The following is a 15,467-nucleotide window of genomic DNA, read 5'->3' as shown; positions in this document are numbered from 1 at the left end:
CTGCCTTGTTCTCATGAAATAAGAGAAAATGGGAGTATAGCTGGTAAAAATGACTGACCTGAACTTTGCTGTAAAATATGAGCTAAATTTCCAAGTTTAACTTGGGGAAAACTTAGCTTAGTGTAGATTCTGTTCTCTTCATTGGTTTTATTTCTTTCCTTTCTGAGAAGTTAGTTGTGTATTGATCTGCCTACCTGCACGTGTACGTGCACACACACCTGCCCAGGCATACACCAACCAGATAGTGCCCAAGCACAGGACTTATGATTCTAGTTTTGAGCTACAGAGGACTACAGACAATAGTGAAGGAAGGAAAAAGGAGAAGAGAATTACAACATTTACTTTTGGGCACATATACTGGGGATCTTAGCCTGGAGACTGGTTTCAGTAGTCAAAGAAAAGAGACAGGACCTGAAATGCCTTTGAAAGCACATAGCGTATGCTTCTGCTGTAAACTGCTGCTTGCTGTGATTACATCTCTATTTGAATTCATCTTCCAAAAAACTTATGTTCATCCACCATTTCTTTTGTTAGTGTGGAAAATGGGATAGAATATGCATTCACTGATTATTTAGAGTCTGCTAAATATTAAGATCTTTTGACCGAAGAGACATATTTTGCTTAGGGGCTAAAAATAGTCTTTGTTCACTAACATAGAAACTACTGTGTGCCGCTGTCACTGCACACTAACTTTCTGCAGTGTTGTGTTAAAATGGGAATATGGGAGTAGGGAGCATCGTTTCTGCACGCAGGACATGAATGGTTAAATGACTGGTCAGCAGTGCTGCTCAAAGCTTTAGTCACTCCAGGTAATATTACTGTCTGAGCAGTGCAAAAGGTACAGCACTGATCTTTGCATCAGGTTGTTTTAAGGTACCTCTTCACAATTACTATTCATAGCCATGATAGTGCCTTCTTTCTTCAGTGCAATTTCTGCCAAGACCAGATTTCTGCCAAGCCTGTCAGAAATATCTGAAAGTTTCTTCATTTTGATTGTGGAGACTGAAGTGCCTGGATTGTCAGAGGAAAAAAAGGTGATCAGCTCCGAGCCACTGTGAAATGTCACTAAAATAACTAAAATAGACTATTAGGGAAGTCAGAAAGTCTTCTTAAGAAGAGATTAATCAAGCCTCTGTCATTTGTTTGTGGGTTTGGGTTTTGTTTGTTTATTAATATCGTTTTTTCCTCGGAAGTTTTAGGCTCCGCAGCTCTCACTGCCTTCAGTGAAACCTGCAAATAAGCAAGTTTCCTTGCTGAATTTCCCTTCTTTCCCTCCCCATCTCCTATAAGCTCCAAAGTAACTGGGGGGGGGAGGGGGGAAGTCTTTCATCCAGACAGCAATGGAAGCTTACAGAATATAGTCAGGCAGGAGGCACTTACCACTTGTGGAATCTGATTTCTCAGTATTAAGATTCCTCTTGAGCTGGGGTTACAGACAGAAAAGGCTCTGCTGCACATGACATCCCTCAGGTGCTCATGGAATCCTGTGCCAATTCCACATCTGAGGATCACATACCACTGTTACAGTGTGTACAAGGGAACAGGTGATGCAAATTCAGATATTTTTAATAGCTTACTGATGCACAGCTGTAAGTTACAACTGAAGTTCTTGATCTGGAAGAGTAACACCCTTTTGCCTTGATTTCCTTTCAGTTACTGATTGGAAAAGCCTTATATACTGCAGGTGTTATGAGCCCTTCACCCTGAAACAGGGCAGGAAAATTGAAAAATGAAAGAGAAATTGACTTTAAGACAGTTTTAGTACTTGAAATCATGTTTTCTACCCTTGTCTTTTAAATTACTAATCTCCACCTGTGGGTGTCCCTTTGACCTGTGAGACAATTTATACTATAAGACCCTTAGTGATTAATGCTAGGCACATAATATTTTCAAACATTTTCAGTATTAGATTGTATCTCTTGGCTTTGGATGCCTTTTTATTTATTTATTTACTTATTTAATGTTACATTCTTGCCTGCAAGGGCTTCTCTCTAATTTATGATCACAAACAAAGGTTACACACTCTAATTCAACTGTTACAGCATTTTTATACAAATGCTCATTTACTTCGTCAAAACATTTAGAAAGAAGGATTAGTGAATGTGATCCATCATTCCGCAACTATTGCGTGAAGTGGTTCTATCCAAAATGTTTTCACTGGTCATATTTTTTGTAAACTAGTTAAATATGTCAGACATAACGTTGCCCTCTACTACTACATTATGTTTCCAAATGCAATAAAGTTGAAGAATTTTCAATGCAAGATAAAAACAACATATTTTTTCCAGTTGACATTTAATGTCCATGGTGGGAAAGCTGCACAAGCCTCCTGGCAGAGAAGCAAGTCCTTCAGTGTAAACGCTTCACATTTTCTTTTAAGCCAGAGCATATTTCAGAAAATGTTGGGAATGTGCATTATATATATTGAATTTCAAGTGTTATTTTCATGATAGTTCATCTTATAAATTAGCAATGGAGTAAGAGAAGGGAATTGGTGGTCATTTTCCTTCACGCACTCTTCATGTCCTCAGCTCTCCTGCAGAGTTCCTGGAAGAAGAAAAGCACATGAAAGTACAGTAAACTATGCAGATCTAGGCATCCTAAGAACTGACTAAACACTTTTGAGTTTCCCTTGCCTACAGCTGGATTGTATCACATCACAATTTCGGAGGCTTACTTGGAAGAGTTGTGAAACTGGGTTTGACTCTTCCAGCTATGCATCTCTGTGTATGCATTTGCAGGTTTTCTGCAGGAGAGAGGCAGAGAGTCTATGACTAAAGGCAGGACAGCTAGTTCTAAATAGCAAACATGGCTTGCTTTGCCATGAATTGCCAGCAGCTCAGCACCACAAAAAGCCCAATTTAAGGACTCACACATCACTGGCTTAATGGAAAAATGAGAGGATTTCTGTAAGGCACTAGTTGTGATACTGTATTTTGAAAAACTACATCAGTATACAAGCAAGTAACCTTGTTGCATATGTTTAAGCTCTGTTTCATCTTGTCAGATTGCGAGCTGAGTTTTGAAAGTCTTGTTCTGAGTGGCAAGCAGCCCCAGATGGAAAACAGAGCTTATCAAAGTAAGAAAATGGCCACCTAAATTAATTTCTTAAAATTATTTTCTGCTAGAAAAATCTCGTGCCTAAACTATTGCATTTTGTAGGAAAACATTACTCCACCATGTTAAATGAGTGTTAGTTTTTCAGGCTTTGACTGAACTGGGATTTTGTTGATGGTGGAAAATAGAAAGGTTTGATGGCAGAAACATCCAGAAACTAATCAGCAAGTCAGCTGGCCCATGTGCAAGCACAGCAGTTATGCCTTATGTGCTAAACATTTAAAAGTCATTCTCTGCCACAGGGAATATTATTTAAAGGATAGCTTATTAGCAGGACTGTCACTATGAGGTGCAAGGAGAAGGCTAAGGGGATCTAGCTACCTAACTTGTGTATATAAATGTGTGTGTGCTTATAGGTGTATGTACACAAATACTGATTTCATGGCAGCCAAATATAAAACCCACATGAGTGAATAAAAAGTTGCCCTGAATCATGAAGAAACATTGGGAATGTGACCCGCTGGAGAAAGAGGAAAGGACAGAACGAATACTGAGAGTCACAGAAAGGTCTGATCCATTATGTAAATTTTGGACAGAGTAGGTGAGGAGAAGGACTGGAACTTACCTAACCAAGACAAAATCCTGCATGTGCAGTAATGAGAGGTGATTAGAATTTGATGGATCTTTTATGATAACGCAAAACCAGGAACTGCTCCAAGGGGTACTTTGTACCTACTGAAGTGTGGTTGCATTTGGCAGCTTCTCCTGATTTGAGAACTTCTGAACTCTGCTGCTATAAGTCACAATGACAAATATGACAATTTCAGAAACTTCTGACCTTCAAAATAGAGTTTATGAGTATTTAATCACTGTACCTGTAACTGTGTAGTCATGTGTGCAATAACAATTATGGGCAAAGAGACAACAGTCAGATTCTTCTTCCTCCTTTTTTCACAGTCGTGGGAATAAGAATTTGTTGTAATCAAGTTTCATTCCTTTTCCCCATAGTGACACTTACTTCCTAGAGCTGTCTGCAGTTGGTTCATACAGCAGCTGAATGAGGAGAGCAGAACAGTTGGCTTGGACCTTTTCATGGACTGGAATGCCAAATGTTCTCTGCTTCTTGCTTCCTACCTCTGACTGAGACATAGTGCTCAGTGAATCACACTTAAGGTCAGCAGCATAGAATGACTGCAGCATCACATTGCATCTTCTCCCTCTTTGTCCCAGTCTCCTCATCTTGCTTACCTCACAGAAGCTAGGTTTCAGACAGACCACATTCTCCTCACCCTCAGATGTCTTGAGTTTCCAGGTCTTTTGACTTCCTGGATTGCTACTGATTGCACTCCTGTGAAAGCACTGACACTGCCCTGACTGGAAAACTTTCTGTGTGGGCAGGAATAACCATACTGGCTGTGGTTTTTCCCCTGAGTCCAGAAGTCAGGATGCATAATGGCTGCTGCAATATATGAAAAACAAGCATTTTCCAGTTATAAGTGCAGATCATTTCTTTGTATCATAACCACATTCATTAGTCTCTAGATGCATAGATTTGGGTTTTAATTAGATCTTTTGCTGAAAAGTGATCCTTCCTCTGGGAGGAAAGGAACACATTCCTGGCTACCTAGCATGGACACTGTTGATTTGATAGCATTAAATCTATTCGGTCCATTTGTACTAGGCATAAGACTATCTATGAAGCTCAATATGGAAAAAAAGTAGCTATCAGTACTCGTTCTCTTAACCTTAGATTGTAAAAGATTGGCATGGTTTGGACGAAACACTGTATTGGGCAGTAATGGATCCCATGGAGTGCAATTTCCCTCACTCACTGTGATGACGATGGTTCGTTGGGTCACTGATGAGTAGCAGGTGCTCTGAAACCAGAAGAGATACAATTGAAACAGGAGGTCTGTTATCGAAAGGATTGATCTTTGGGAGACGTTTCAGGCCATGGTTTATTGGTGTGTCAGCCACTAGAAGGTGCAGGCAAATTTGGACTACATCTGTATTGTTTACAGATGCAGCTCAGTCAGTTATTGTAGTATTTTCCTCCAACTGGTGTTATAATAAATCCTATTAACTACAGGACAAGCTCTTGACATTGTCACTGACACAAAGCAATAAATGTAGCTTGGCTGAAAATACTAGTAGGAGTATTTTCCAGATACCACTTTCTGGAAAAATTTGCACAGAGAATAGGTCTTAATTACTCATTATAAAACTAATGTCAAGCTATAAGGCTTGCACCACTTGTGACTGTCCAGGAGACTCTCCTGGGTATCATGTAATGTTTTAATTAATAGTTTAATAATAATTAGTGTTTAATTATTCGTTAATGGTTTAGCTTAGAGAATAACGTAGTCAAGTGCAGGTGATAAAAGGTTGAGGAGGAATGCAAATGGGTTGAATAATTGAGTTAGAATTTAAAGTTGTTTTAAGAAAAGTAACTGAATAGAACAAGTCTCAAGGATACTCTTGGGCAAGAGCATCCAAGACTGAAAATATAACAGTGGAAATGACTGACCAGGCAGAGAGGTACATCTCAATAAATATCAGCAATATCAGAGCTGATTCATGTTCAGATGATGTAAACCACTGATACATGGCCATCCACATCCTGAACACGGGCACGTGGGGAACAGAGAGAGCAGGGCTGCTCTGCAAGGGGTGACGTGCTGGGAGCCAAGGTGACCCCAGCACAGGCACTGCCTCACCAGAGGGACACAGCCAAGTGCAAGCAGGTAGAGCCAAGTGCTGGTAATAGGATCCATCGACAGCCCCAGCACAGTGAGGGGACGAACCAGGATGAGAGGCCACCTGAGGGAGCAGCCAGAAGCAAAATAATACATTGACATCATTTAATGACATAAAAAAAATCCCAAATGTACAAGACAAAACAAGCAACTAATGTAATCATCTCCTCAAGAAAACAGGGAAGTCAGACTCTAGAAGTCTACTAGCAGTTTGTTCTCTGTAAAAGATTCATTTAAGGCTGTTAATTTCTTCCTAGGGAAATGACTTTCATTGTGTCCTCTCTAATGCTTGTATCTACGTAAACAATCTTATACATTGGGCTTGCATATAACAGCATCATTCCCTTCTTTTCTGCACAAAGAATTTTTACATCAGGGTTATAAATTAAGTTCATTCTTACTCTGCCTTTTACTGAAAGCTTTTAATTTTTTTCTTCTGTGCTTTCAGGTAATTTCTTATTATGAAATTACCTAAAAACTGACAGTTGCCACTTGCAGAAAGGGTCCCTGCTGATTTGGAAAAGATGAAATGTGTTTTTTTTCATCTAGACTAAAAGCCTTAGGTGGCTGTAGGGTTTGTTTTGGTCTGGGTTTATTTTGTTTGATTAATCTTTTAAGATGTTTATAGCTAGAATAATTGACTATTTTCTATTAATAATGAGGATCTATGGGTATGTTACTTCCCTGATTTGCTGTTAAGTCCCTGTCTTCTGATCATCCAAATTGTGTCCCTGTTAGTTTGTTTGGATCCTGTTGTGGACCAAACCAACAAGTTATTTCCAAGATAAAAGCCAGTTGTGAATTTAGAGATGATTTTCTGAGGAGAACATTTCACATAAACATGACAGCTGAGACCATGCCCAGATTGGGATCTTCCTGTCGTACATAGTAATTCCAGCACACTTCTAGCAGACCTTCTGCCCCTAAGGGCTCACAAGCCCTTATACCATGTCGAAGGACATGCAACCAGTCTCCCCATTAGTATTATGCTATCAAACTACCCTTTCACTGGGTCAGCCCTCACATCAATTCAGCTGTGTTGAACCATAAAACCTCTAAAATCTAGTAAAAATATCTTTCAGCCACTGGGACCTGTGTTAGATGCTATGCAGCATGGGCACAGCCGTTTACACTGCTCTTAGAAGAGTTAACATGAGCAAGTATGGGCACCAGTCACACTTAGGCTAGGGAGCAGGGATCTCAGCAATACAGATATCTTTTCCATTTGTTTTAGATCTGTTTGGTTCAGGCTTAAGTTTTTTGTTTCCATTTCAGATTTTGAGAATAGCTGAGTGATACCAAGACTTCTTCTTGGGGAAAGCAGATAAGGCCTTCTTCAGTATAGATCAAGCCAGTTATCACCAAACAGATGCCAAAATGAAACAGCAAGATGAACAGCCTAGGATGCCTCCGTTAGTGTTTGGCACAAAAGCCAGTGGTGCTTTGAACTATCTGTAAAGACAAATTTGACCTAGAAAAGACCTATGTTTAGATTGAGCTAGTAAGGAAAGAAAAGAGGGCTTAAGTGTGGAGCCTGCTCATGAGTGTCAGTACTGGCAGCAAGTATCTGGAAGTGGTGGGCTATGCAGACACCCAGATAGCAGCAAAGAATGGCAACTTTCCAAATGCTGTCAATTTGCTAGAAAATTACTTGGTTTTTGGTGAAGTAGTTGCATGGTCTCTAGTAAACAACATCCAATTGTGTATATACGATATTGTGACAAGATTTGATATTCACACTGGAATTCTCAATCCACTGTAGCCACCTAAAAGCTGTGTGTCATCTGCACTTAGATATGTGATTTTTGATCAGTGGCAACAGCTCTGTATATCTTGCTTTTAAGATGACCTATTAAGCTGTCATCTGTAGCTGCTTGACCTATAACAGATAACACCATCAGGAGAAACAAGCACTAAAATGGAAAATAGCTTTACTTGCTTTCGTTAACATTCATCTGACACTCCAAAAGGCTGCAGCTGGGCCAACACTACATATGGAGTGGAGGTTCACCATGGTGGTATGCCTGAATTACTTCTTCCTAGTGCATTTCTGTTTCTTCTGTCAACTCTCAGGTAACAAGTCAAGTCTGCTGCTTATTAGACCCATCCTTGATCTTGTACTGAAATTATTTATTGGCTCTCCTGATAGTTTGTTAGACTAATGGCACTCATTTATTGATATATATAGCTACACGTGAGAAATAAGCAGACCACATTTAGTCATTTCAGTCATTTCAAACTACCGAATCTCTCCAATAGAACAAAGAAAAGGGGCGCATAGATGGAATGAAACTTCTCCTCTTTTTTAGTATGAGGAAGCTATATTTCAAAAAGGTAACAGAAAAGTGTGAAAAATATTAATTATTTAATTAGATTAGATTTATGGTGAGGTTCTTTGAGGGTTTTTAAGCATTATCCTTCATAAGCAGCTGCTGTCTCAATGGTGCACATCACTGGGTACAGGAGAGATTTTGGTCTAAAGCATTATGTTTAATTTCAGAAAAGCTGTCATTAATTTCTAACTTCAAAATTCTGTCAAGCATGTCAATCATTAATGACAACCAACGAAAATTCTGAATGTAGCAATAATTTAGTCTTTAAAAAGAAAAAAGAATAAATGCATCTTGCACATTTTTAATACAGCATTCTGCCATGCACAGTACTTCTGAATATTTAAACACAATTTCCTCCACAGTATTTTGGGTACTGGTGGGAAAAAAAGAAGGCATAAGGAAAAGGCTAGGTTGTGAAACCAAAGAGGAGGGGAGGAGAGAAGAGTGGGAGCAGCTGTCACTCACAACAACAGCCCTCAAACCACGGCAACTAGGTAAGAGAATTTTGTTTAGATGCAAAATCTGAAATGCATGTTGACACTTAAAAACAGACAATAAAGAACATCTATTGGGGGACACTAAACCAGAGAGTAGAACTACATAGTTTTAACAACACATTTTTCCTTCAGCATCAAAATGTTTCTTGTCTTGTGAAGAGTGAACATTTAAGAACTGTAACTGATGGAGCTGGGGAAATAATATTTGTGGTGAACTACATATTCACCAAAATGATGCCATTTAAAGTGGTAAAATTATTTGTGAATTCATCCAAATAATTTTGCCAGAACCAACTTTGTCAAAACATTATTGAGCACCGAGACCTTCATTATTTAACAGTTTTGGTACAGTAGTAAATGAAGATAGTTGAAACTGGACAGCAGTACTTCTGTTCCCCTAATAGTTCAGTAATTAGAAAGCACATTCCAGACACAGCTTATTACTCTTCAGGAGCTGCGTGTCTCACAGTCCTCCTCAAGGACTATGCTTTCTGGCTTTCCTGCTCCTCCTACACATTACAGGCTGTTCTCAAACAGGCTTGGAGCCACACAACAGCAGCAAGAATGGCTCAGCAGCTTATTACAGCAGTCTTGAAGGTACAGATTACCTGGTTTAAAGTACCTTTTGTCCTCTCCAAGAGGAGGGCAAGAAATGGGCTTTGGTTGGTAGCTGCAAGGGGAGTGTAAAAAGAAACCAGCACTTTGTTGCCAGGTGTGCAGGCACCAACATTTTGAACTGCTCTACTCTTCCCCAGCTCAAGCAGAGCTGACCTCTGCCGGAATAAAAGTGTATAAAAAGGAAATAAAGGGATTTGATTTACATCCAAATGAACAGAGGAAAGTATATTTTGGCAAGCCACTCTTTTCTTTCAAATACATGTTTGCAGAAAATCCCAGTGAATTATTCTTTCTCAGGAAGGCTAGTTGATGCAACACATGAAAACCAGAGGAAATACAGTACACTAGAGGCACAGCGTCTGTGTTGCGTCCATGTAAATCACTTGCAAGAATGGGATGTATCTGCTGTATTTGGTCATAGGCATCCTGAGGCAAGGATAAAGAGGAGAATGAGTCCTGATTCCCTTTGGTGTGCAGACCCACAGAGGTGCTTCTCTTCCTTAAAAGTACCCATATGTTCTCCACTACTGCAGTATCATCTGTTCTTTACTGAATGTCTCACCAGTCTGTAAGGTGGAAATGTGGCTGGTCCATTAATTTTATTGATTCAGAGACAGACCCCTGCCTATGGACAAAGCCAGACATGATATCCTAGGCCAAGGAGTTTGACTCTCATCTTACCAAGCAACACAGCAATGATGCTGACTTTTCAGGTGTGTAGAGGATACACTGGTGACCGTCTGTGGTTACCAGGACTATTGCAACACACGTTATCAGCATGTGATAGTCAAAGGGAACTTTATCTAGCAATTCAGAAACTGGTTATCTCTTCCTCCATTAGAAAATTCACAAGAAAAAGCTTTGTACAAAATACTGGGAAAACAGATTTGGCCAGAATTTGCCTGGATTTAAAACAGAAATAGACTTAAAATGCAGAAAGATCAAAAAGCAAATAATATATTTGCTGACCTTGGATGCATTTGTCTGCTGACATCTGACTTCTAGTATGTATATCTTTACTTATTTCACAAACCTGCGAGACGTCTTGGTGAAAGTGATACAGGAATGTAAACTGAAATTCAATGCAACAGCGTAAAGCCCAAGTTAAAAGCAGGCTGACAGAGAGATACGTTGAAAATACTCAATAGGACAAAGTACCGTTTACACAGGAGGGAGTACTTTAAACATCAGGAGCTGCTTTAATTCATTGGAACTTCACTTAGAAATGTGATTCTGGCTTTTTTACTGCAATTCTTTTTAGGAAAGACCAACTCATTTGTTCTCTTCAGTGTTACTGAGGGAACTACTTTTGCAACATCATAACTTTGTGATGCCTTTTCTGCATATGTAAAGTGTAGCACATATGTGACTATAATAATTTTACTTTCTCATTTTTTATTGAGAAAATACTGTATAGACTTTTGTGGCAGTAACCTGACATAAAGCTTTGTCTGTTGAGCCCAAACATATTTGCTTCCTGGAAACTCATTCTTTAATCTAGAGAAGTATAGATCATTTGAAGAATGATAAGACTACATGGTCAGCCTGAAAAGGAAGCTGTTTTATATAAAAGGGGTTTGTTTTTGTACAGCTGTAGGTATGAGTCACTGACCTAATAAGTCAAAGTATTGCAGGGATGTTAAGAATATAAAAATAAAGATTTTAATAAATTGGTGAGCTAATTAAAAGAGGCAGGAAATTAAAAACTTGTTCATCCTGCCTGAAACAGAAAACTTCTTTGTGGCAATGAGAATGTATCGTACCCCTAATATTCCCAGTTACAAATCTGGATCAACACCTGCCAAGCAAGTGCTATCACTGCATGTACTGGCCTTTAAAGAGTTGTGGGAATCAATGACAGTAAGGATCAAGAAGTATTGTGCTTGCTTTCAGTAAGTCTTTGGCACCCTGTCTCCTTTATTCAGACACTTGTCTTCTTACCTACCACAGCTGCCAGCTCTTAAATAGCTGAGCTGCAACAAAATGAACTGAAAGGGTAGGGAGACCTGGTGGGCAGAACGGTTCTTCACAGACCACAGCTACCTCCCAGACAGGGCAGAGGAGGTGGTTTTGATTGAGGGTGAAAAGAAGAAGGGGGAGGAGGGGAGGAATAGTTTTCTTCCTTTCTTTGCATCTTCATCTCCTCTAAAACTGAAAGTGAGATTCAGTTTTTCTTCTGTCTCTGCAATGGAGGGAAATACAAGAATCTGTTCACACCTCTCTCATTTGGTGCCTTTGAGAGTGAGAAGTGTCAAACCTTTCAGGCAAGAGCCTCATGTACAGGGGAGCAGCTCATACATTCCAATAAACTGGCTTAGAGTCAATTTAGTTTAGATCAAAGTTATGGTAATGTGTTAAAGGAAGGAAGTAAAGAGGTAATTCAGATGTTTCTGCCTTCTGAAAGGTTATCCACCTAGCTACTTTTATGCTTTTTGTTTGTTTGCAATGTAGATTCGGTGTTACTGCTGGAGTACTCAGTGCTCAGACCCAATGGTTTCTGTGCGCAAGTGCTTATTTGTATTTTATGCTGTTTTATATACATGATTGGAGGAGCCAGTGGGAGGTAGAAGGGTCCCTATTAGAACTAAGGAAATACATGAACAAATACATCGAAAAGATAAAAATATTCAGCGCAGTCTCTGCTTTTCAAATTCTCCGCTGTGATAAGAAGGAGGCTGTACCACACACCGCCTCTGGCAGTGGCCTATGTGTGTGACTATAAAAGCAAAACTTCACTGAACAGCCTGCGCTACTGTTAACTTGCAGCCTCTCAGGCACCCACAAAAGCTACCGCCACCTCTTTACACTCAGCACTGCAGGAAGCACTGCTTGTGGAGTTCTGAAAGCAGGTGGCTTGTCTTAAGAGAACAAGGCTTGGACCACACTCCTTCTTGCACTGTGCTGAGGTGAGGTTTCTGCTGATCCTAGAGTTTCCTCCCCCACCTGATTCCTATAAATGATGAGCAGTCTTCCTGCCTTACAGAATATGCTCCATGCCAACACCTGCAAGTGGGCTGCAGGGCAGTTCTTCCTTAGCAAGAAGGCAGGAGCAGGGGTGGGCTCTGGGATAGTGCCTGCTTGTCTGGAGCAGGGAAACAGAAAAGTTGTTTGAGCTGGAGGAAACATTAGTGGATTGCAAACATTCAGCAAGTCTAAACAAAGCATTCCAGAAAGAGTAGTATTGAAAACTGTAAATACACATTTTAAACATGACCCTAAAGAGGTTGTAAATCAAGACACAATAGAATAAACACAGACAATAAGAAAGAGATGGAATTATTACAGGAGAGAGGCTGAAGTAGAATTTCTGCTATATCATCTGTTTTTCCCTCATACCACCCTAGTGCTCTCACTAGGTCTTTCTGAACCACACCATACACTGTCAGTTCAGCCTTAGCAGAGCACTAGCTAAGGATAAGGTACCCTGATTAAAAACTAACAGAGACTATAACAGAATACATAATTTGTAATTACTTACCTTTTACGCAGTCAGAATCACAGTTTAGGCTGTTAGCTTGCCTGACTCATAAAGCAAGGTGAAGAGCATTCCCCTGTTTAACAAAGAACTAGAAAGAAAACCACATTGAATTGCAAGAGGTACTTAAACTCTGCAAGGATGAGCCATGCATCTATTTCTGATTGCCAGATCTTCCTGTGATGACATTCCCTGCTACTTTGAGTTCAGGGTTACTCAGGCTGTTGTGTTGGGATGGGAACATGTAAAATACTTGCAAATAAATTTTAAGCAGGGCATGCAGCTCTGAAGGCCTTCAGGTAAGAGATGTGCCTCTGGTTTCATCCATAGCCAGCCGTAAGTGTAAAGGATGAGAATTAGCAAATGGTGGTTCAGTCTTATGGCTCTTCCCTCCCAGCAAGGCGACAGAAGACTTTCACAGCTGGTTCTGCAGACCCTTACAAGATCTTGCCAGCTTCCTTGCATGCATCAATATCAACTTATCACTGATTTTCAGTACAGCTTTTCATCTCTGAAAGCTTGACACTTGAATTAACAGGAGGCCCTACACAGGTTGGAATTAGAAAGTTAAGAGTACTTATATCATAGAGCTTAGTGTAGTGACTCCCAGTTAGTAATGGGAGCAGTGAAACTTTTGAAGCTTGCTTTCCTGTAGTTCTTATAAAAGTTTTCAGTCCTTCTGTTCCTTCATACAGACTTTCTAATGTCTATTAACATATTGAACACATGCTGTGGTCTTTCCATTAACAGGGATTTGCCTTGTGTTTATTTGGCAGCATGTTTTCATCAGACATACAGAGACTTCTGATATCTGTGCAAGTTTAGTTAAAACTGGGCAGTGAGTTCGAAAGGAACTCATGGGGACTGACAGACGGCACAATCTTGCAAGTGTCATTTTCCAAGGAAACTGGATTAGAAGCCTAGCAGCTGGCTACATGGTAGACTAAGGGTGCTGTTCTTTTTTTTTGTCAGTAAAAAAAATAAAGGTGAGAAAACACTATTTTTTTTTATCAATGTTTATTATCAGTTTTGGTGAGAGGGAAACCGACTCCCCCAATTTTTTCTTTTTCATTAGTAGTGTCTAGAAGGATAGGTTTATGTCCTTGTATAACTAAATTACTTTTTTAAGTGCCTTTTTTTATTAATTACTGGTGATTTGCTTTGTCAGGGATTTCCACTGCATGATGTCTCCTTTGAGGTAACTGCAAATCATTATCTCTTTAAGGTTGTTTTGAGCAACATGACAGAAGCCTCTCATAGCCTGTTTTCCTACTGGAATTTTTATCCTTTTTGATTATCGACTGTGTTCCCATGACAATTCCTGCACTCATGCATCCCAGAATTAGCTCCTAACACATTCTAGCCTGATGATACATCAAACCCACTCAGTGCTCTGGAAACTACATATACGCAATAGGCTCTGAACGTGTGGGGAAAGGAAGGTCTCTAATTTGGATAATAAGGCTTTGGGATTGAAAGATGAGAGAACGGATGGACAGAAAGGACTGGAGGAGGTAAAAAACACTTAGGTTTATTCCTTTTAAAAAAAAATAAAATTCTTTGAAATGCCTCATGTCTATAGGGCAACATCTATATAATTAGTATATGCTTTTGGTGAAATGGAACACTTGCTCGAAAATGACTTATCAATTTATCTTCAGAGTCAGCTGATACAGCAGTGCTGGTCTGGCTCCAAACAGCACTGGTATTTTGCTAGGAAGACCACTATTGTGTTCACATATTTTGTGGCCAGCATTAACACTTCTCAGCCAAGGCGTAAGGAATTCCAGCCAGGATTCCTGATAGATCTTCGTGGACAGCCAACACTGTTAGCAGAAGAACTCTCACATTTAACTCTAATACAGCTACATAGAGAGCTGTGAACTAACTTTTTTCTTCCAGTGGTTGAAGTTCCCAGATGAAAGCCATTCTGAGGTTTTCTGGGTGGTTTTGCCTCCAGCCTGTTCTTAAGAACGTGTCCAGAGCAGAGAAGTAAAGCTCTTCAACATGTCTCCATCTGAGAACAGCCTACCACCTCACCATCTGTCACAACAGCATTTTCTAACATTTTCTTCTTCCTCTTGGTGCTTCTCATGCCTTTTAAAAGATTGCCCTCTGTCATTCTCCAAATGGCACAGCAGCATTAAGCAGGGGCAAATACACCTTGGGATACTTGCATTTATGAAATATCAAAAAGTCTCCTTTCTCCCAGCTAACCCCCTATTCTTGTTCAGTATGATGGTACCATGAGGGTTAAAAACCCCAAGCTTATTATAATGCAAGCACAGCAAGTACAGGAGAAAATGCAATTGAGATCATAATTTCCTTTACAGTCTGAACAATGCTCTGAGCTTTCATCTACCTTTACCTTTTATAACATATATTGCCAAAGTAAGATAGTTCAAGATGCACATGGATTTTAAGATATTCAGTTTGCTTTCGTCACAGCCTCAGCACAATTAATGATTTGATTTCAGAAAAGTTATTGAAAAAGTCTGGTTTTGCTATGCAATTTATGCAGACCTTCAGATAATCCAAAACCAAATTTAAAGATACTACATTCAAAGGCAAGAATGTCTTTCTGAGGACTCATCTATAGAAATAATATAGACATCTTATCCTCACAGAACCTTTGCAAGAATCCTTCCAACAGAAGCATTGCTGCCTGTTGAGCCAGCTGCCATTGTCATTTCAACAACACCCTTTTTGTTGCTTGGTGGCATCTGTCCCC

The 15,467-nt window shown here is 39.7% G+C and overlaps 2 protein-coding genes across 2 annotated transcripts in view; both read left to right on the top strand.

Annotated features, from left to right (window-relative positions):
- PDZK1 (PDZ domain containing 1) overlaps positions 1–15,467 on the top strand; it is a 338,251-nt gene that overhangs the window by 164,909 nt on the left and 157,875 nt on the right. The gene's annotated exons all lie outside the window — the stretch shown is intronic.
- Positions 1–15,467, top strand: part of HTR1F (5-hydroxytryptamine receptor 1F) — a 110,319-nt gene that overhangs the window by 1,148 nt on the left and 93,704 nt on the right. The window lies entirely within an intron of this gene.

This window comes from Pezoporus flaviventris, unplaced genomic scaffold (assembly GCF_033815535.1).
Source record: "Pezoporus flaviventris isolate CSIRO_AGI_PZ_B2104156 unplaced genomic scaffold, CSIRO_AGI_Pfla_v1 ptg000015l, whole genome shotgun sequence".
In the NCBI taxonomy this organism is placed as follows: Eukaryota; Metazoa; Chordata; class Aves; order Psittaciformes; family Psittacidae; genus Pezoporus; species Pezoporus flaviventris.
The sequence above is the reverse complement of the archived record's forward strand: the minus strand, read 5'-3'. Positions and strand labels throughout refer to the sequence as shown.